The following is a 21147-nucleotide window of genomic DNA, read 5'->3' on the forward strand; positions in this document are numbered from 1 at the left end:
TCCACTTATGATCTTGCTTGGGCTTTAAGATTCACTTTGCACCTCAACAATTATGCTTGGTTATGCTACGTGAGGCAGAACTATAAACTAACACTTATAAAAACCATCAGCGCATACTAATATGAATCCTTTCATGGCTAAGCAATAATTATGTTTTCCATGGAAGTTGGCAGCGGCACAGTTCGCTTTGAGTTCTTTAAAGCTGCTCGTTGAGTGATCCTCCAAGAGAGCAGCTTTCAATTTGTGAGAAACTGAATCCCATTTAAGTGCATTTATAAGTGAAACTCGACCTCCCCTCCCAAGCTCAATATTTTTGTCTGTTTACTTTGCGTTTTTCCCAGGGGTTTGCATTGCACAAGTTCTCACTTGGCGCTCCTTCTGCTGAACGGCTGCTTCTGGTTTTCATTCTTAGAGGCCAACGTACTGCAGTGCATTAACATGGGGCACTGAAAAGGTATTAATGAAATGTTCTCACTTTAACAGCCCATGTTAATGACATACAAATCGCTTTCAGGTGAATTTTCAAAAGCAGTTACTCATGTAAATGTAACATACTAGCACAGCAATTTTCTAAAGTCATTTAGTGCTCTGAATGCGGGTAAACCCCATGGACAATTCAATGGCATAAGTTGTAGCAATTTTCAAAAGCTCACTTACTTGACTAACACTAGCGTGTAAATGCTGACGTTAACACAAAAACGTACACTGCCTGAGGTACAGTTTCTTGTATTAATGGGTTTGCATTAAAGTGCATGAAACCATGCAAATGTTATCTATACACTCATAAGTAATGAGCTGATTTGCAAACTTTGCAGCTCAACACTTATTTTACTACTATTACTTATCAATTCTATGGCGGTATTCATTGTACACAACGCTATACAAACACATATAAGAGACTGCTCTGTACAGTTTACAATCTAATCAAGACAAACATACAGGCCAAAGGCGATTTTGCATAGATGTTGCAATGATATTCATGAACGATAATTAGCATGCACTAAAATCGCTCTGAATACACAGTAAGTACATAACGTGCATTAACAGTGGCTTTAACATGTTTGCAGGAACATCACTGCATTCTAGTGCCTTGGCTCCTCAGGATGCACTGAAAGAATGCATTGGTACTCAATTTCACAAGTGCAATATGCATTCATGCATCTCTTATTGCAAGCTATTTCTTTCAAAGGCTACAACAGGATGCTGATTGGACCAATAACACTTTGCGTCTAATATTAAACAGTACCTTAAGGAATGGGTCCAAATGAGCTTTGCAGAATGCAAGGAAAGAACATCTAAATAAAAATGAAAAGGATTTTGAACCTCTCCACCCCCCCACACCGCTGTGCGTTATTTATCAACGAGCTACAAAAGGGACTAGAAAGAAAGCAAGATAACCTTTTGTCGAGTTCTCATTTTCTGTGGCAGCAGATGAGATTTGTGGGCCAATAAAACCTCCAATGTGAGCTTTTTGCTGCAACTTTTACCAAGGTCCCCTATGGCTCTATAAGAGGGTATAAAATACCAGTAATGCACTGACAGGGTGGACTGGCAGCGTATTGGAACGATCTTCAGAGAAGGGGATCCAGCCACAACTCTCTAGCTGCACCATGACTGCCTGCGGTTAAACAGGGGCCAGGGTCTTCCCTTCCCCACCCAAAAAATTAGCATTGCTACCACAAAAAAGTTGAAGTGACCCTCCCTCCAGGCCTTCCTGCAATCCTTCCTTCCATTTTACTTCGTCTGCGTGGGCTATTGTAAAAAAAAAAAAAAGGTCCTAAATAAAATGAAGCCTCTTCCACCAACAAAAAAACAAAATAAGAGCCTGCACATCCCTAATACCAAACTATACTCTCTCTGTTCTCCTTTTATAATTTACCTGCTTTGCTTTTCTGACTTACCCCATGCTAGTTTTCCCTAAAGGATAGAAAGATAATGTAATAAATATCAATTTTCCATTATATAATTTACAACAACATTTTTGTAATTTCTCACAATATAAACTTGTGATTTATTCCCTTGCTGTGGATCCTGGTGATTACAAAATATCTGATCTACAGTTTATATCTTTTGTGAAATCAATGGCTTTGATATAATAGTCCTCTGAACTTTCTGGTCTCTTGCAACCACAGGACCCGGAGTAAGAACGTAAAAGGCAGGAGGTGGCAAACCCTAGGGTTAAAGAAAACGATCACTGTAAGGACTCTTTCACCATGAAGCTCATTTTTGGGGGGAGCTATTTTTAAGCTGTCGTCTGTGCTGCAAAGCAAAGGACTTTTTTTTCCTGCAGACTTTGTACCAAATTTCAAAGGGAAAATGCACATGTGCTTTCCCTCTGAAACTTAAGAACATAAGGCATGCCATACTGGGTCAGAGCAGAGGTCCATCAAGCAGTGGCCAAGCCAGGTCACGAGAATCTGGCAGCATCCCAAGGGCTAGAGAGATTCCAAGCTGCTTATCCCAGGGATTTCTACAACTCTACCTTAAAAATGGTTTATGGCCTTTTCTTCCAGGAACTTGTCCAAACCTTTTTTTAAATGCAACTCTACTAACAGTTTTCACCACATCCTCTGGCAACGAGTTCCAGAGCTTAATTATGTGTTGAGTAAAGAAATATTTTCTCTTATTAGTTTTAAATGTATCACCCAGTAACTTCATTGTGTATTTCCTGGTCTTTGTACTTTTGAAAGAGTAAACAACTCATTAATGTTAACTCATTCCAGTCCACTCATGATCTTAAAGACCTCTATCATATCTCCCCTCAGCCATCTCTTCTCCAAGCTGAAGAGTCCTAACCTCTTCAGCCTTTCCTCATAGGGGAATCGCTCCAGCCCCTTTATCATCTTGGTTGCCCTTCTCCGTACCTTTTCTAATTCTGTTATATCTTAAGAACAGTCAAATATATTTATGAAATTTTAAGGGTATTCTGGGCAAAATTACTTTTCCAGCTCTCAAAACAGAATATCCTACTAACAGAAAACATCTTATTTTCTTCCATAGTAGATACTCTCCTTATATTGGACCAGCAAAAGTTATTCTAGCCTGAAGATGATCTCGCTTTGTACCCAGGCCCACATTAGAAGTTATCATGTAGCAAAAGGACCATGGAGTCATTGTGGACAATATACTGAAATCCTCAGCTTAGTGTGCAGCACAAAAACAAAGGGAAATAGATTGTTAGGAACAATTTGTAAAGAAATAGAGAATAAATATGAGAATATCATTCCTCTGTATAAATCCATTCTGCGACCACACCTTGAGTACTATCTGTCATTCCGGTCACCCCACCTCCAACAAAAATGTAACAGAATTATAAATAGTATGGAGAAAGACCAGAAAAAGGATTCGTTGGGTGTTACTCCAAAGTGACCTGGGTTGGCCACTGTTAAACAGTATATGCTGGTCTTCTGGGACCACTGGTCTGACCCCCTATGGCACTTCTTGTGTTCTTGCAATCAGCATGGAAACTAGAAACTAAACTACAAGTACAGACGGAGCGAAAAGCGAGTGATTGTCAGCCGGCCCCGTGACTTGGCCATTACCTAGGTCCGCTTGACCCTTCAGCTTCCCCTAATACTCCCTACTTGTTCCTTTGACCCCTTGTTAATTGTGACTTTATAAATCAATTTCTCATCTTTTGTTTATCCCCGTTGATCTGTAAACCCATGTGATATGCATATGAATGTCGCTATAAAAAGTTCTAAATAAATAACACAAGCTCAAACACAATGAAACAGACTTCAGCGGCTTTTCTTGGGTTCTTCTTACTCTTGTCTTATTTTTTAGCTTTGGGGCAGGGAGGGAGTTGTTAAAAATTGAATTTTACTTGTACTCCTTGATCTCTTGTTTAGACAAGTATAAATTAGTTTTGATTAACCTAATCTCATGATAATTAACACTGAGAGGAGTCATTCACTTTTTCAAAGTGTAAGTGAATGTTCAGTAAAACAGAACAAATGAATGCGATTTATGTGCTATTTTAAAGACCGACTTAATTAAAATATAGGAAATTGAATATAAAATGAACACTGAAGTGATTAGTGCGCTATGAATATTTTTTTCCTAATTAAATAACATAATTATAAGCTATTAAATAATGGTCATGACTTCCTTTGTATATTAAAGTTACATGGTGGCAGGTGTAATTGTAAGAGAGTCTTAAATCTGTAAAAGCCATGACTAAAGCATCTCTAATAGGCTTCCAGAAAGTACAAGTAAGGTTTGTATTTGCAGTAGAAGAAAAAGTTCAGAGACTGCAGGATTTCTTCTTTGCTGACAACCTGCCAGCGGAGGTGATGAAGCAGTGACGGAGCGTGTGTTTGGGAGAGATACCGAGCGCAGCGGTGAGCAGGGACGGCGACGGACCGACACCAATCCGAAATGATACAAAACAAAACCCAATGAAATTTCATTTGGTTCAGCTTTTGTTATTTTAGCCAAGCTAAATGGTTTTAGTGTGCACTAAATCTGTTTGGGTCATAGCAAAAAAAAAAAGTATCACCTGCTAAACAAAAAAAAAAAATAAAAAATGAAGAAAACCAAAACAAAGTGAAAAAAATTGCTATAAAGGAAACATGAAACAAAAACCCCAAATAAAATGAAAATATTTCTTCATGCCCGCCCTTAGTGGTAAGATCGAGGGGTGGAGAAGAGTGAAGAGGATGTGGTTAGTGCAGTTAGTGTAGCTGGGTTCAAAAAAGGTTTGGATAAGTTCTTGGAGGAGAAGTCCATTAAAGGCTATTAATCAATTATACTTAGGGAATAGCCACTGCTATTAATTGCATCAGTAGCCTGGGATCTTCTTAGTGTTTGGGTAATTGCCAGGTTCTTATGGCCTGGTTTGGCCTCTGTTGGAAACAGGATGCTGGGCTTGATGGACCCTTGGTCTGACCCAGCAGGGCAGCTTCTTATGTTCTTAAGACTGAGCAGGGCCTGTGGTGACGCAATAAGCAGAGCACCTGGGAAGCCCGGATGGAGCAGGAGCTCCTTAACCACCAACAACTGGGATGTTCCCAGGTTTCAGTGGCCTCTGAAGAGTGATCCAGGAACTCTCTCCGTCTTAGTCTGTGACATTCACGCCAGGGGCACTTGCTATGCTGATCCTCGTCAGAGCCCCATGTAGGCACTGAAAAGGTCATTTTAGAAGTCATTTCCCCAAACAGTGCTTTCTTTACCCACGGAAATGGGCTTTTTAGAAAACTCTCTCACCTGCGTGCAGGTACGTTTACGCACTTAGGGGGTCATTTACTAAAGCTAGCGATAGCTAAAAAGGGGCGGAGTCGGGGCGGCGTCTGCCCCGGAAGAGGAGGAGTCGGGGCGGACGCCGCGAAGACAGCGAGGGCGGCGAAACAGTAAGCTTCCCTATCGCTGCCTATTTCGCGCCGAATAACTGCTCCTTTTATGGGATCGCCGTGGAGGTGCGATTGCTGCCGGCTATCGCAGGACCGCCCCCCCCGTCCCCCTGTACCGCGGGATTCAGAGAGTCCGGCGGTGTTAGTAAATCCACCATACAGGTAAGTGAAGAGGTGATCCTGGGGCTGGAGAGGCCTTTGCACTTATGTGCATACTGAATTTTATGTGCACATACTTATGTGCATACTACTTGAATTTTCAAACATGCACGTCAACTTTCTCAGAAAAACTACCCCCCCCCCCCCCCCCGCTAATTAAGGGCTGTATATATGTGCAGGTAGTTTTCCCGGGGTCATTTTCAGAGTGAATGTACGTGTGTAGTGTCACTCTGAAAAAAAAGTGTAGAGACAAAATCTCCCCCTAAACTGGGACACGCAAAGCTTGTTGTTCTCATGCCCAGCGAGGACACGGTTCTTTCTGTTCCTGAGCACATTCCAGCGCTCACGAGTTGGCCTCAACACACGGTCTGCCTCTCACTTTGCCATGCTAGCCCGTGACCTGCATGCATGTATGTAGCGTGAACAGCCGGAGAGTGGAGAGGGGAACGAAGACTTCTCAAACGAGAGAGCGCCCGTGAGTAAAGATGCACATTTTATTGAAAAAACAACATCACTACACCCACAAGAGAGGACGAATAAGGTGAGAGGTCACAAGGCCAGCGTGAGGCTCCCAGGAGCCCTGTTTCATGCCGCTGCTTTAATAGTTCTTGAAAGATTTGTGGTCAGGCACATCTTTCCCCCATTGCCCTGTGATTTCTCATCGCATGGGACATGATCCCATGACAATAAGGACCTCACCTGTATTTAATGGAGAAAATGTTGGAAATTTTACTACTGCAGGCACAATGTTAAGGCATTTCTCTGAATTTTACTGAAATTTGTATTATGCTTTTGGTTTCAGGGTGATTTCTGAATCTCACCCATGCCTTCACCCCTCTGCACCAATAAGCAGGCATCAAAATGGCCGGACCCAGGTTGCGGGTAGGATTTACTGCAGAGGCAAACCTCAGAAATCTGCACGGCTGGGCCGGGTGCTGCCATTGCATCCTGCTGATGTGACTTTAGCAAACTCTTACCGTCCCAGTACCTGAGTGGCACAGGAGCGAGGGAATGCCATCACTGGGAAGGCGCAAAGTCAGCTTATTGCCAGAGCATGGCAAAGTGCCACTCCGGGATGTGCAGTCCATGCTCTGATAACCCTGTCTGCCATTTTGCTCGTGTAATATCAGTTTCAAGTGTTTTGACATTATTTGCTATTAGGCGCTGTACGGGTGCTGGGGCCTGAAAGGAAGTGCTTTTCAGCTGTCAAACTAAATTGCTGACATTGCTCATAAGCAAAGCTAATGGTAGCAAAAAAAATGTACATATCTACAGAGAGAAAAATGCTGCAGATTCACCAGAATATTTAGAGATTTTCCAGCAGGATGAAAAAAGTTACGTTGAATATTGAGCCCAGTCTCGCACCCTTGGGAGTGAGCAGCCATGGAAGACCAGACCAGGGGTTGTGATACAGTGAATTAATGGTTGTGAAATAGTCTTAGGTAAGCAGATTGCTTGGGAAGGCTACCTAGGGCTTTGAAGCGGCTCTTCTCTAATTCTGATTTGTGCATTGACCCTGACAAGAGCTGAAAGGTTGCTAGGGTCAATCCATCTTAAGTAGAACTGTCCTGTGAATAGTGAAGTTGATTTCAGGAGCTATGGTACTCTGTATGGCCAATTTATATACTGAGTGAACATGAATTCTTCCACTTCAGCTCAGTTCTTCTGACGTTTTTCTTTGAGATTATTCATTCTCCACCGAATCATGAACCAAATAAGGCCCTTCAGGTCACATCTGGTTTTGTGAAGCACTTCTAACAAAGTCTTGTCCGATTAATCTCATTTCAATGAAGGGTTGTAATTTCTTATTTCCACCTAATTTAATATCTAGCTTTTACTGCATTTTAATGCTAACGATGCCCCCAAATAAGGAGTGGAGAATGATGTCCTGCTCAAGTGGAATTTGGATCTTGAATCTGGAATAGCAAAGTTCGTTGAGAACATAAGAACTGCCATGCTGGGTCAGACCAAGGCCCATTGAGCCCAGCGTCCGGTCTCAGACAATGGCCCAGTGCAAAAAAGTAGATCCAATTCCTTGGCGCTCTCTCTCCCGGAGTCCCCTAGTTAATGGACTTTTCCTTCAGGAACTTTGCCCTTTTAAAATCCCACTATGTTAGCTGCTGTGACCACATCCTCTGGCCACAGATTCCGCAGTTTTATCGTTCATTGGGTAAAAAAAAAAAAAAAAAAAGACTTCCCTCCGTTTGTTTCAGATCTGCTCCCTTGTCTCCTAGTCCAGGATAAATAAGTGTTCCCTAATTGTCTTTGCCTCCCCAGTCTTGATGTTATAAACCTCTATGTCATCTCCTCACAATTATCACCACCCTTAGGGCTTCATTTAATTAGAAGTTTTGGAAGTTAAAACAATTTTCATGCCCGAATGTGGTAGGGCTCTCATATTTACAGCCATACATGTTAACAAAATGTATAATCACTTGACAGTGTTATGGATGACGTACTTGTCAACTTATGCATTGTCATTGCATGTTTGGTAGGAGGGGAGGGGGATTTGATACTTCAAAAAAACCCCAAAAACAGTTGGCAATGGTTTTGTTCCTTATATTTGCATGCTGTATTATGATGTTTGCAAGTTTGGCCATAAAAGCTTTAAATACAAAAAAAAAAAATAATGTAACTGAAGTGTGTTAAGCCAATGGTATCCCCATGTTTGTTTTTGTACACAAGAAATAGACCGGTGAAGTCAAACTCTCCTAGCCCGGTTCCTTTTAAAAGTGGCCTATTAAGCACTGCACCGAGGCACACCCGGCCAGTCAGGTTTTCAGGATATCCACGATAAATATGCATGAGATAGATTTGCATACAATGGAGGCACTGTATGCAGATCTAGCTCATGCATATTCATCGTGGATATCCTGAAAACCTGACTGGCTGGGTGCGGCCTGGTGGTTGGGTTGAGATGCCCTGGTTCTTAAGCCACGGTGCCTGACAATATTTCTTTACCTCTGAAAAAGACTTAACCCGTAATATTCTATGCAGCAGATTAGCCGAGCATGCCACAGGTACCACGTTCGTCGTCGCGTGCGGTGGGGGAGAAAATTGAGGAGGAGGCAGAAAACAAAAAATCTGACACGATTTGAAAACCCGTCTTGGGCCTTGTTTCTGAACAGAACATCTGTTTATCATCTCGTGTTGCACTTTGAGTTCCTTTCAGACTTGAAGCGCCACGTGATTTCTGAAACAAAGGGAAAATACAGCACCCCGACGACTGCACAGATGCACAAACACGTCTGAATGCTGCCTGCTGGAGCAAACTTCTGAATGGCGTCTGAACTTGCTGCTTATTTTCGTCCTGCTTTATTAATACTCTTGCCTTCCGTCAGCCTAAATGTTAGGGACTCGCTATAATTATTTTGCTTTGACTTTGAATGCTCTTTAAGAGAAAATAAAAAGTCACAAGCAATGATAATTTGCAGAAGTGCCGAGAGCAGCTGAAATCTGTGCCGTTTGCCCTGCGCTGCTGAAGAGGCTCCAGAAAGCAAGATACTGCCGCCCTCGGAAAAGTTTTTAGCAGGGAAGCTTTTTGTCAGTGAAATGGAAGGTTTTCAGTTCATTCGGTGGAAAATGCAAAGAAAATCTTTATTCTGCTTATCCTATAAGATGATAAACCTCTCCGAGGGTAAGTACCAATATACTAAGGTGCGCTCATGCCTTTCCAGATGTCAACACACACTAAAGGCACTGTTAGTGCAAGCAGTCTAGTTCAGGTACGTTAAAAGTGTGTTTAATGAGGGTTAATTAGCTTGCAAAAGTTTTAATCCAAAAATATTAAGCAAAACAATTGTTAGCGCATAGAAAAATGTGCAGTGAATGCAGAGCCGTTAATGCAAAAAAAAGTTAACCTGCTTTAGTGCATTAGCCCCTAGTATGTTATCTTGCAACATGCACACATTTTGAAAATAAATACATTATTTTTGCTTTTCAAAATCCTCTTTCTACTACATATTTTTGGACCTTTCACATTCCCTCCAATGGAGATGTGTGAAAATTGACACCAAAATCCTAACGGAGCAAAAAGTGAAGATTTTGTCTTTGGAGATGACAAAAATAAGACTTTTGGGCTTTAAGTTTTACCCAAACCCATGGATTGCTGTTTTAATGTCTTTTGTTCTGGGTGTCCTCATGTATGTATAATTTGTAATCCTCAGTGGAGCTTGTGGAATTATCATGCAATAAATAAATAAAATAGAAGAGTATTAAACAATGCAAATTGATATTGAGAATTATGGCAAATTTGTGTGATATTGAATGAAATTCCCCATCCATCTTTTCTAAGCATGAGTCATATTGGGGTTTTGCCTTATCTTTCCCTAAACCGTACAATGATTGTGGGCGGAGAACATTTTTGCTAAAAGTCAGTTATCAAAGAGAGAAATATTCTTGCTGTTTGAGAGGTTTACTTTTTGCACACCCTGCCGGCAGATATTCAGACAATGCTAAGTGCAGGACCCAGGTGCAGCCGTTCAGGGCTGCTATTCACGTGTCGAAATGCAGTTTGATATCAGTACTGAGTGCTTAGTTTTCTGTCCCTGCCTTGGCCCCGCCCACGTTTTAGGCATCAGGCCTAGTCTGTTTTCAAAGGGACAAAATTAGATGTCTAACTCTCTCAGTTATGCAACTCTTCATATTTACTAAACATGTTTTCCATAGGCCTCCGTAAATCTATCCCATAGCAAGAAGCCAGGAGATCCAGAGTCCAGCCGCCTCTTGCTTGCCTAAAAGCTCTCTCTATACAATAATCCAGAGAAAAGCAAATTAAAAAAAAGTCTCCGTCAATCTCTCGCAGAAATAAAAAATCCCCTTCTGACTTCAAATACCTTCTTGATTCCTACTGCAAACTAAATGCAGTGTCAGGCTTGAAGTGGTGACCATAGAAGGTCTTGGGTCCCTGATACCTTCCGGTTGCCAGGTAGATAAACATGCCTAGAACGTCCCATTGAGTCAGCCACAGACTCTCTGGTGTAAGAGACTCCTGGGATAGGTCCTCTGAACTCTCTGCACGTATGGCCTTCTTCCTGTGCTGCTGCGTTCAGCCCTGAAGTCCTGGGTCCCTGATACCTTCCAGTTGCCAGGTAGATAAACATGCCTAGAACGTCCCATTGAGTCAGTAACAGACTCTCTGGTGTAAGAGACTCCTGGGATAGGTCCTCTGAACTCTCTGCACGTCTGGCCTTCTCCCTGTGCTGCTGCGTTCAGCGCTGACGTCCTGGGTCCCTGATCCTGATCCCATGTTGTACTTGCATATTGAGGCAGAGCTGGTTTTACTGGCCTGGGCTGAGCCTTCAGCCGGTCATCCAGCCTCTCTAGGCACAACTCGCCCTAATGCTCGCAACTGATCGCATCCTGATAGGTAGGAACTGCCGTTGCCAGAGAAAGGGTATCCAGCCGCCCTTCGTGGTAATGTCATCATATGATCTCGATCTCTCCCATCACAAACAACCCTAGCTCCGTGGCTCACCCTCACCACTTCTCATCTCATCCGTCCTTAGAAAACGGCTGCCCTTACAGGCTACTCTGCCGCTCCATCCACCTTGACACCCTAGCCCACCGCCTACCCCACCTAATGCGTCCACCATCCCTGAGATCTATACACAGGGAACTTCTGCCATGAATTAAATAATAATATAAAAAAATGGAGGGGACTAGAAAGTCAGGAAGAGACCGCATCATTGTTTTTTTGCTATCCCAAAATGTCCTCCAGAAATATCAGCATGACTAGAGAATGTGTAATGCTTGCAAGACTTCTGTGACCCCAGAAAACTGGGAATACAATTAATACTGACCTGTGTGTTTCCAGGAGGAAAGTCTGCTAAAGCAATAAAACCAAAGTTACTGTGCTCCATCCTGGAACCACAGTGATGGCTGCAAAGGTCATAATTTCATTTAACATTCCCGTTGCTTTTTGCATCCGTGTTGCACTGGCATTACGACTTGCATAGATGAAGCACAGAGTCAGATCTGGAAGTTGGCTCTGGGCAGGCGATGTGAAGAGCCGGTTGGCATTTAGGAAGATGGAAGACATTAAAATGATTTGCCCTTAAGAGAGACAAATGGGCCCTAGGTGAATTACATGCAATGCATCACAGTTTAAATGCTAAGGCTGCTATGGTGATCGTGCCCTCACGTTTTACTACTCAATGAGCTGGCTAGCTTCGTTTCTTCATCTATTAGATGAGGCCTTTCAAAATTACGTACGAACAGCTGGCTGGTGCCCACCCCGATTTCGCATCGGTCAATTGCATTCGTTACTGCTTCCCATTTATAGCCACATGTCAGAGCTTATTTCTTATAATGAAAATCCCTGGTTCTGTGGGAGACTTGTGAAATACACAAGATCTATTCATCGCCATGCAGTGGCATTAGGTTGAAAAATTGATGCCGATGGCTAAGTAATTTCCTTCCTGCCCTGCAAAATATAAATAAATCTGAATTGTTGATGCTGAGCGATGATTCAATAGCACATGTCAAATTCTACAGTATGAAATGGAATAAAAGAGTTCCTGGCTATGTTTTTCCCTCGCTCCATGGACCTGTAAAAATAACCATGAGTTATTGCGGCTGAGCTCCTTTCCAGGAGTAAGTTGGTTGTAAGTTTCTGCAGTATACCCGCTGATCAGGACTTTCTTCCTATTTGGATTTTACAAATTCTGGCAGGAGAAGCCCGAGGCATGCTGTGCTTTCACAGATAATTGATGGGCTTTAATTACTCTTACAAAGACAGGGCCGCAGATACATAGAATATGACAGCAGATAAGGACCATTTAGTCTGGCCATTTTCATTCCTGGCTGACTTCTGGCTTTCCCTTCACTTCCTTGCAAGCAGGCATCCTCTCTGTGCTTAGCCCAGGGTTTTGTAAGCAATGTTGTCTCCACCACCTGCACTGGGAGGTCATTCCCTATATCCACCACTGTTTCTGTGAAAACAAATGTGTGAGGTTAGTCCTGAGTCTCCCCTTTGGGAGCCAACTTTAAGTCACTTTTCTCTACAGTGACTTAATGTTGCTGGACTACCCTGCACCCTAGGCGGTCAGGCAGAGAGTATCCTCCTCCAACAACTTGGCCAATCTGGAGGGCGGGCGAGGGGAAGGGGAGTCGGCCGAATACAGCCCTAGGAGATTATTTCACAGCAGTGGCAAGGCATGCTGAGGCCCCCAGCCTTGTGACCTGGTCAGATGCCCCTCCTAACAAGCTTGAGCAGAACTTCCTGCTTCTTAGATTGCCTGGGGCAAATCCTCAGGTGGCTAGAGGTTGGGCCAAGGCAACCAGTCTTAGCTCATATGGCAGCTGAGAAGTGATTTTCTAAGACATATTGGAACATGTCTGATGGAACGGAGGAACACAGAATAGTTTTGAACTAAATTAATTTCTTAGCAGGACAGGGCAGAATTTTTTTAAAGAGGCATTTTAACTTGACTGACTCAAACATCACTTGCATTAAAATGCCTTCCCCTGCCCCAAATATATAACACTAGAATATAGTGGTGAAGTCCTTGGCCTCTGAAGGATCACAGATGGAGCTTCCGCCTCCTGTGCCTCACTGCAGGACTCTGGGCTCAGATTTCTGGGGAAACTCAGGGAGCAATCCTTGCAGCTCACTGTTAGTCATCAAATAGCTCCTAGGCTGTTAAAGACATTATATATTCATTTTCAGCCACAATATCTGCTAACTACTCTGCATCGCTCGAGTCTCTGTCCAGTTCAGCCAGGCTCTCTGGGCTGCTTCACAGTCTTCGAGACTCTGCCTCACCGTAACTGTCCTCAAATGTATTATCACGGAGTCAGCTCATTGTGCTGCAGATCAAATGTCTAATCTTTCAATCAAACCCACACATGGGAAGAGAGAGGCATAAACCCCACTCTAGTGTCCCTGACCTCCCATGTGGCAGCGTATCAAAGCTCCAGTAGCCAAATGCCCACACTGCAAAGTCTCTTGTTCTCTCTCTTTAGATGTTTGCAGTGTCCCACACCCACACTGCAACGATCTGGCAAACTTTCACTTACTTCCCATCAGCAATATTCTTTCAGCTTTGCTTCTGCAACTCCGCTCCAGTCTCTTCTCTGTGCTCCTTCTCGTGGCCTCACCTGTGCTCAGGTGGGAGGACCCCCCTGGCCTGCCCCTCTCTCCAAGGTTCCACCCTCAGAGCACCTTCTGAAGTCCCAACTGCAAAGCTTGCTGGGATGTGTAGTTCCTTCCCCCCCCCCCCCCCCCCCTTGTGCCTCTGTTCTGAAGGATGCAGGGCACAGTTAATTGACTATTATTTCGGTGGGAGAGTGGGCTGGTGCCCCTCTCCCGGGCATTTTTCTGTACGGTCTGAAATAGGCCTCTGTTCTGAAGGATGCAGGGCACAGTTATTTGACTATTATTTCGGTGGGAGAGTGGGCTGGTGCCCCTCTCCCGGGCATTTTTCTGTACGGTCTGAAATAGGCCTCTGTTCTGAAGGATGCAGGGCACAGTTATTTGACTATTATTTCGGTGGGAGAGTGGGCTGGTGCCCCTCTCCCGGGCATTTTTTCTGTACGGTCTGAAATAGGCCTCTGTTCTGAAGGATGCAGGGCACAGTTATTTGACTATTATTTCGGTGGGAGAGTGGGCTGGTGCCCCTCTCCCGGGCGTTTTTTTTGTACGGTCTGAAATAGGCCTCTGTTCTGAAGGATGCAGGGCACAGTTATTTGACTATTATTTCGGTGGGAGAGTGGGCTGGTGCCCCTCTCCCGGGCGTTTTTCTGTACGGTCTGAAATAGGCCTCTGTTCTGAAGGATGCAGGGCACAGTTATTTGACTATTATTTCGGTGGGAGAGTGGGCTGGTGCCCCTCTCCCGGGCATTTTTCTGTACGGTCTGAAATAGGCCTCTGTTCTGAAGGATGCAGGGCACAGTTATTTGACTATTATTTCGGTGGGAGAGTGGGCTGGTGCCCCTCTCCCGGGCGTTTTTTTTGTACGGTCTGAAATAGGCCTCTGTTCTGAAGGATGCAGGGCACAGTTATTTGACTATTATTTCGGTGGGAGAGTGGGCTGGTGCCCCTCTCCCGGGCATTTTTCTGTACGGTCTGAAATAGGCCTCTGTTCTGAAGGATGCAGGGCACAGTTATTTGACTATTATTTCGGTGGGAGAGTGGGCTGGTGCCCCTCTCCCGGGCATTTTTTTGTACGGTCTGAAATAGGCCTCTGTTCTGAAGGATGCAGGGCACAGTTATTTGACTATTATTTCGGTGGGAGAGTGGGCTGGTGCCCCTCTCCCGGGCGTTTTTTTTTGTACGGTCTGAAATAGGCCTCTGTTCTGAGGGTTTGTCTTTTCAATTGGGCTCAGCTAGAGCTTTTTTTTTTTTTTTTTTAACACTCTCTGGGCTTGTGTCGTGTGGTCCCTGTCCAGCTGCTGACTTTGCTGGGATGTTCAGCTGTGTGGCTGTGCTGCTGAGTATACCCTGCGAGGCCAATGCTAGCCAGATGATTTTATGATTGCCCAATGCTCAGTTTTAAAGTTATCCGGCTTTGTCAGCAGGACAGGGCTGAAAATTGGCATTTATCCACCTAACTCTAGATAACTGGCCTTACTCTGGAATGCCTCTGGCAAGGCTTAGGAGACTAATTTTTTAGCTCGTTAAAGGAATTGGCTTTTTTTTTAGTCTGGAGCAGTCAGACCAATGGGATTTTAAATCACATGGCTTTAACTGGCTAAGCCCAGGAGTTACTGCTAACAGAGAAATTAACTTTTTATTAACAATTTCCATAGTTGAGGGGAGAGCACATCAACACCCTGTTTAGTCAAACAGAGCTGCTTTCTCCCACCACAGCTCTGGGACTGGTTCAGCTGGGCAGGGAGGAAGGGGAGCCTGGTCCTGTGCCCTTGGAAGAAGATCAGAACTATGTGGGAAATTTCTGGTTAAAAACATTTTTTCTGGGTGTGTACAGTGTTATAGTTTACTATTGGAGAGCACAAAAGATGTTTGCAAGTTAGTCTTGAATATTTAACAACTTATCTAATACTAGGAGAGAAGGTCCTTGGGAAGTGAAAACCCGAAGGAAGGATTGTTTTAGATTTTTTAAATGCTTATAAAAGTGTATACGTCCCCTTCAATAAGTCCAATGGAAACCAGCCCGACACGATATCATGTTTCGCAACGACTGCTTCAGGGGCTCCCAGTTTATTCTTTAGTGAAGACGAGAAAGTTCCCACTGATTTTAAATGAAGGATTCTTAGATGCCTCCAGCAAACGTCTTTTGTGCTTTACTATTGTCTCGTAGGCATTATTGCTGGACTTTTTGTGGGATACTTTACTATTGTACATCTGTGGAGGAAGTGACGTTTCCACTTGTACCAGTGCTTTCTCAACTAAAAATTCAAGCTTTCTAGAGGTCAGCAAGGAAAACAACTGTTTTGTTTCCTATTTCATTTCAGATTTATGATATTGCTGTTTCATTTTGGTTTTAGCATGCCTTGCATTTTTATAACACAAGCACTTTACTGGGAATAAATAAAAAAAGCTTGGGGGTAACCTGCACAGAGCGGCAGTTACTACCTTGGGAAGCTTGCTGGGCAGACTAGATGGGCCATTTTGGTCTTTTTCTGCCGTCATTACTACGTTACTAATAGTGCAACCTAAAATGGCACGACGACATGAAACAAGTTTGTTGCTGGTGTCGTTTCCAATGGCACAATGACATAACTGTTATCGTTGATGTCATGTTTATGAAAGAGCTTTCTTCTCTCTGTGTCTTGGGTGTGGCATTGACCGACTAAAGCGATGGTTCTCAACCCACCTTGCCAGTCTGCTCTTCTGCACATGACGACGGACAGGCAGCTGTGTGCCAGGTATACTCATTGTGCATACCCTCAAAACCAGACTACATTACGGCACTAGAAATAGCCCCTACCTCCAGATTTCCTGGGCATGGGCTTAAGAATAATGACAATTATATAAAGAGAACTAGAAGCATCACTGAATCTCCTGTAGCTGATCCATCATTTTCCCCGATAGCTCATTTATTGAAATTTCTTGTTTGCGACAGAAGAATGTTGGACAGACAACTTGTGTGGCATTTAGTCCAATATTCGGAAAGTAAAACTGTCTTTCCAGCCGTAATTAAAAATACAAATCTATGCACAAGAGCACTTTTGTCTAATGGGCGGGATTACAGAGGTGAGCAGTCTCGCTACCCCTCCCCCAAGGGCTCTGTTCTTCAATAGTTTATAGACTGCTGCAGTGCTATTCATATTTAATGGGGAAATGGCTATACATAATGAGGCTGCATAAAACACTTCTTTACAAAACCCTAGCTATGCAGGTACAGTCCGGTAAAAACCATTAAATAGAGGCTATAGCAGCTAAATAGCCCCAGTCACTGCATGATTCATACGCTCTGCAGCACCAGTATTAAATAGCTTTCCGAAATGGTCATAATTGGAGCAAGATGGCATGTCAAAGATAAATATTTAAATGTCCCAGGTCTCTTTTAAAAAGGATACTGCATACTTCTGCATTTAAGTATCAACTGCCTGTTTCCATTTACATATTTTTGTATTCTGCAACTCCAAAACACTTGACCACTGAGCGTTGCAATATCATAAAATGAAACACATCAAATAGACATTAACACAAAAAGTATAAAAATGGCTAATGATGCCTTTCTTGTGTTAAATCACAAGAGGATTGTGAGAAAATGCAAGAGGACCTTGCAAAACTGGGAGAGTGGGCATGCAAATGGCAAATAATATTTTATTTAATGTGGACAAGGGCATGCTGATGCACTTAGGGACGAGGAACCCAAATTATAGCTACGCAATGCAAGGTTCCACATTAGGAGTCACCAGTCAGGAAAAGGATCGAGGTGGCATCGTTGATACTAGGTTGAAATCTTCTGCTCAGAGTGCAGCAGCAGCAGCCAAGAAAGCAAATAGAAGGCGCGGGATTATTAGGACAGGAATGGAGAATAAAACAGAGAATGGCATAGTGCCTCTGTGTCGCTCCATGGTGCGACCGCACCTTGAGTATTGTGTGCAGTTCTAACATAGTAACAAGGACAGAAAAGAACCGATGGTCCATCCAGGTCTGCCCAGCAAGCTTGTTATGGCAGTATCTGCCGCGTCGTGCAGGATACCCCCATGCATCTCTTAAGGGGAGCAACTGCTGCGCCGTGCAGTTACCACCAAGTCTTATGATAAGGGTAGTAATATTTACAATCAAAACTAAGCAACTGTCAAATTCATAATAACATTACTGCCTGCAACATTTTTACTGGCTGAGGAGCCTTCTGGATAATTCCGACAGTTCTGCTTGACGTTCATTGCTTTGGGACTTGGCCGTAGAAGCCGTCCTGTGCTTTCTCCCTTATGTCTGTGTATCGGTACCCCAGACAGTAAAAGTCAGTGCCCATGGTGGCTGTCTGTATCCACTTCCCCTTTTTATTCCCCCCACGCTTGCTGAAGCAGACAGCAATGTTGCAGTTGCTTCAAAAGCATCAAGGCTATTGGCTAAGGGCAGTAACTGCCGCTCCGTGCACCCTCCTTCATTTCTGTCCACTAGCCTTTAGGGACACACATCTCAAAAAAGATAGGGCAATTAAAATGATAAAGGGGATGGAATGATTCCCATATGAGGAAAGGCTAAAGAGGTTAGGACTCTTCAGCTTGGAGAAGAGATGGCTGAGGGGAGATATGATGGAGGTTTATAAAATGATGAGTGGAGTGGAACAAGTAAACATTAATTGGCTGTTTACTCTTTCAAAAAGTACAAAGTCAGGGGATACACAAAGTTACTATGTAATACATTTAAAACTAATAAGAGAAAATATTTTTTTACTCAATGCATAATTAAATTCTGGAATTCATTGCCAGAGGAGGTGGCGAAAGCTGTTTGTGTAGCTGCTTTTAAAACATGTTTGGAAAAGTTCCTGGAAGAAAAAATTCAGAAACCGTTGTTAAGGGAGAGTTGCAGAAATCCACTGCTTATCCCTGGGATAAGCAGCTTGGAATCTATTGACCTTTTGGGATCCTGCCAGGTACTTGTGACCTGGATGGCCACAGTTGGAAACAGGATACTGGGCTTGATGCACCTTTGGTCTGACTCAGTATAGCAAGTCTTATGTTCTGTTGTTTGCTCTAGGCCAAAATGAGTTAATAAAATTTTCAAGCAAGCCATCGACAGGCCTTTTGGAATCTTTAGAAGAAATCCCAGATTAGAGCTCACAACCACTCATCAGTCAGCAAAATAGTCTAAACAGAAAACAAATTGGGGACTGTCGAGGTCTGCGGATCCCAAATTTCAGCTTGCTGTTCCAAAACGATCGACTTGCCACCCAGCATTGTCCCTATGCCACTCTCTTTGCCCAGTATTAAGCACCACACAGAGGTGACGTTGTACTGAAACTTGATCCTCTTCTTCTTCTGCGGCCACATAGGGAAGGCAATTTCAAAGATTTGCCCACTGGTAAATGGGAAAACCCCCCACTGACAACCGGACCCCCACCCATGCAGATGAAAGTAGGTCATGATGCAGGTACATTACCAGTGCCAAAAGGGGAGGAGGTGGGGAGAGGACGATCCTGTGCGGACTTTCCGTGGACACATTCACACCTGCTTCAAAGCAGCTGCTCATGCATGTGCCGCCATTCCCAAAACTCTGCTTGCATGGTACCTGCGGGACTGCAAGCCCCATAGGTAATTTAAAAATTGCCCCCTTTGTGTGCAACATCTTGCCTGGAAAATCCCTTTATGGCCTAAATGCAAGGTAACAAGCCATGAAGAATAAGAACTCAACAAGTTTCCATACTGGGTCAGACCAAGGGTCCATCAAGCCCAGTATCCTGTTTCCAACAGTGGCCAAGCCAGGTCACAGGTACCTGGCAGGATCCCATGCTGATATCGCACAGCGATAAGTACCCACTACTACCCCCTAAGTCTACTTGGTTAATAACAATGTATTGACCTCTCCCTCCAGGAACTTCTCCAGACCTTTTTTTAAACCCAGCTACCAGAGTTCCCTCTAAGCTGAGCGCGTCAGCGATTGCTTATACATAGCAGAGTGTCGCTCACAGGTTTTCCATGGTCGCTCACATTCATTTTTCTTTGTGCTATGTACAGAAATTCAATGCTAACACTGGCGCTCAAAAATTGTTGGCTTAAAAAAATTGTTGCTCACACGAGAAAAAAAAAAATGTGCAGACACCTAGTCACTCCTTGGATGGGAATATTGGCAGCTACACTAACTCTGACGGATTCTTACAAACAATCCTGCTTTCTCCAGCAGTACTTGGGAAAATGACATTCTCTCTCCGCAAAGCATCACATCTGTACTTTAGGACTGGCTGACATGATAAATCTAGGAATTCTGGTCATTAGGGCTAAGGTGCACGAGAAGCTTGGGCGCTTCTGTCTCTGTATTTTTTTCATGTTTCCAGTGTTCGTGCGGATGGGCTGAAGAATGAAGTCTTTTCTTACGCTGTCACTGGTTTCTGCACAAGTCCTCTCTTGGATGGGCTGAATAAACAGCTAAAAACAAATGGCTCCTAGGAGCAGCACAGGGCACATCCTTTGTGATGCACTGCATCTCCTAAACGGTGCTGTTTTCACACATTATTTTATAGAAACCCCAAATCCCTATTTTACTGTCTAATAAAAATGCCAAAAGTTCCCAAAACCTGATCTACACTCAGGAAATCCCAAATTGTAGGACTCAAGGGAAATGCATTTGAGGTAGGAAATGAGCAATCACTGTTTTTTTCTTATAGCCATAGGCAAGGATACTAAAACAGAAATTGAGATCTATCCAGGAGTGTAAGGCATTTGAAGTTAAAATGATTAAACACTTCCAACTGGACATAAAAGAACTGAGCAGAGATCTGAGCTTTTAACTCACTAGCAGACCTGGGGTGAATTTTCAAAGCATTACCCGTGCAAGCAGCACCCACCCACGTTTTTGCTATTTTATGAATATTTGTGTGCGTTCTTTAGGGATCTGCATTTGTTTCTTCCGTTTCGGCAGTACGCAGGAAAAAACCAGATATTATGCGCATGACTCGTTATTAAAAATACCCGTGTAACCCCCTCCCCCCCTCCGGGTGCAGAACTGCTCCCCGATGAGCCCTGTTCCTCATGGGGACAGGAACCTTCCCAGGCTTAGCTGATCCCTGACCCTTCCTTCCAGGGCTTGGCTTCTTGGTTGAATGGAGGGGGGTGGGGAGAAGATTCCCAAGGTCCCAAATGCTTAGGGGTAGATTTTTAAAAAGCGCGCGCGCACGCATGTTATAAAATTGTTGGGCCGCGTGCACATGGGAGCCGGATTTTGTAATCCGCGTGCGCGTGTGTGTGCGGCGTGCGCAACCGGGGGTGTGGGGTGGGTAGAAACCTGCAAATTTCGCACGGCGATGCATCCTGGCCTTTCCCTACCCCCCCCTACCTAACCTCCCTTCTCTCCTCCCCTTACCTCCTTTTTTCCTACCTTTTTTGGTTTTTTTATTCTGTTACTTCCATGAAGAAAAGTCTTCTCAGTCCAGGAGAAAGGGATCACCTTCTATATCTTTCTCATTCACTGACTTTTTTTTCTTCTGAGCGACAGGCAAGGAGACCGTTTGGGGAGGCAGATGAGCAGCGGCAGCTTCGCTATTTCTAGTCGCTAAACAGC

Source organism: Rhinatrema bivittatum, chromosome 11 (assembly GCF_901001135.1).
Source record: "Rhinatrema bivittatum chromosome 11, aRhiBiv1.1, whole genome shotgun sequence".
Classification (NCBI taxonomy): domain Eukaryota; kingdom Metazoa; phylum Chordata; class Amphibia; order Gymnophiona; family Rhinatrematidae; genus Rhinatrema; species Rhinatrema bivittatum.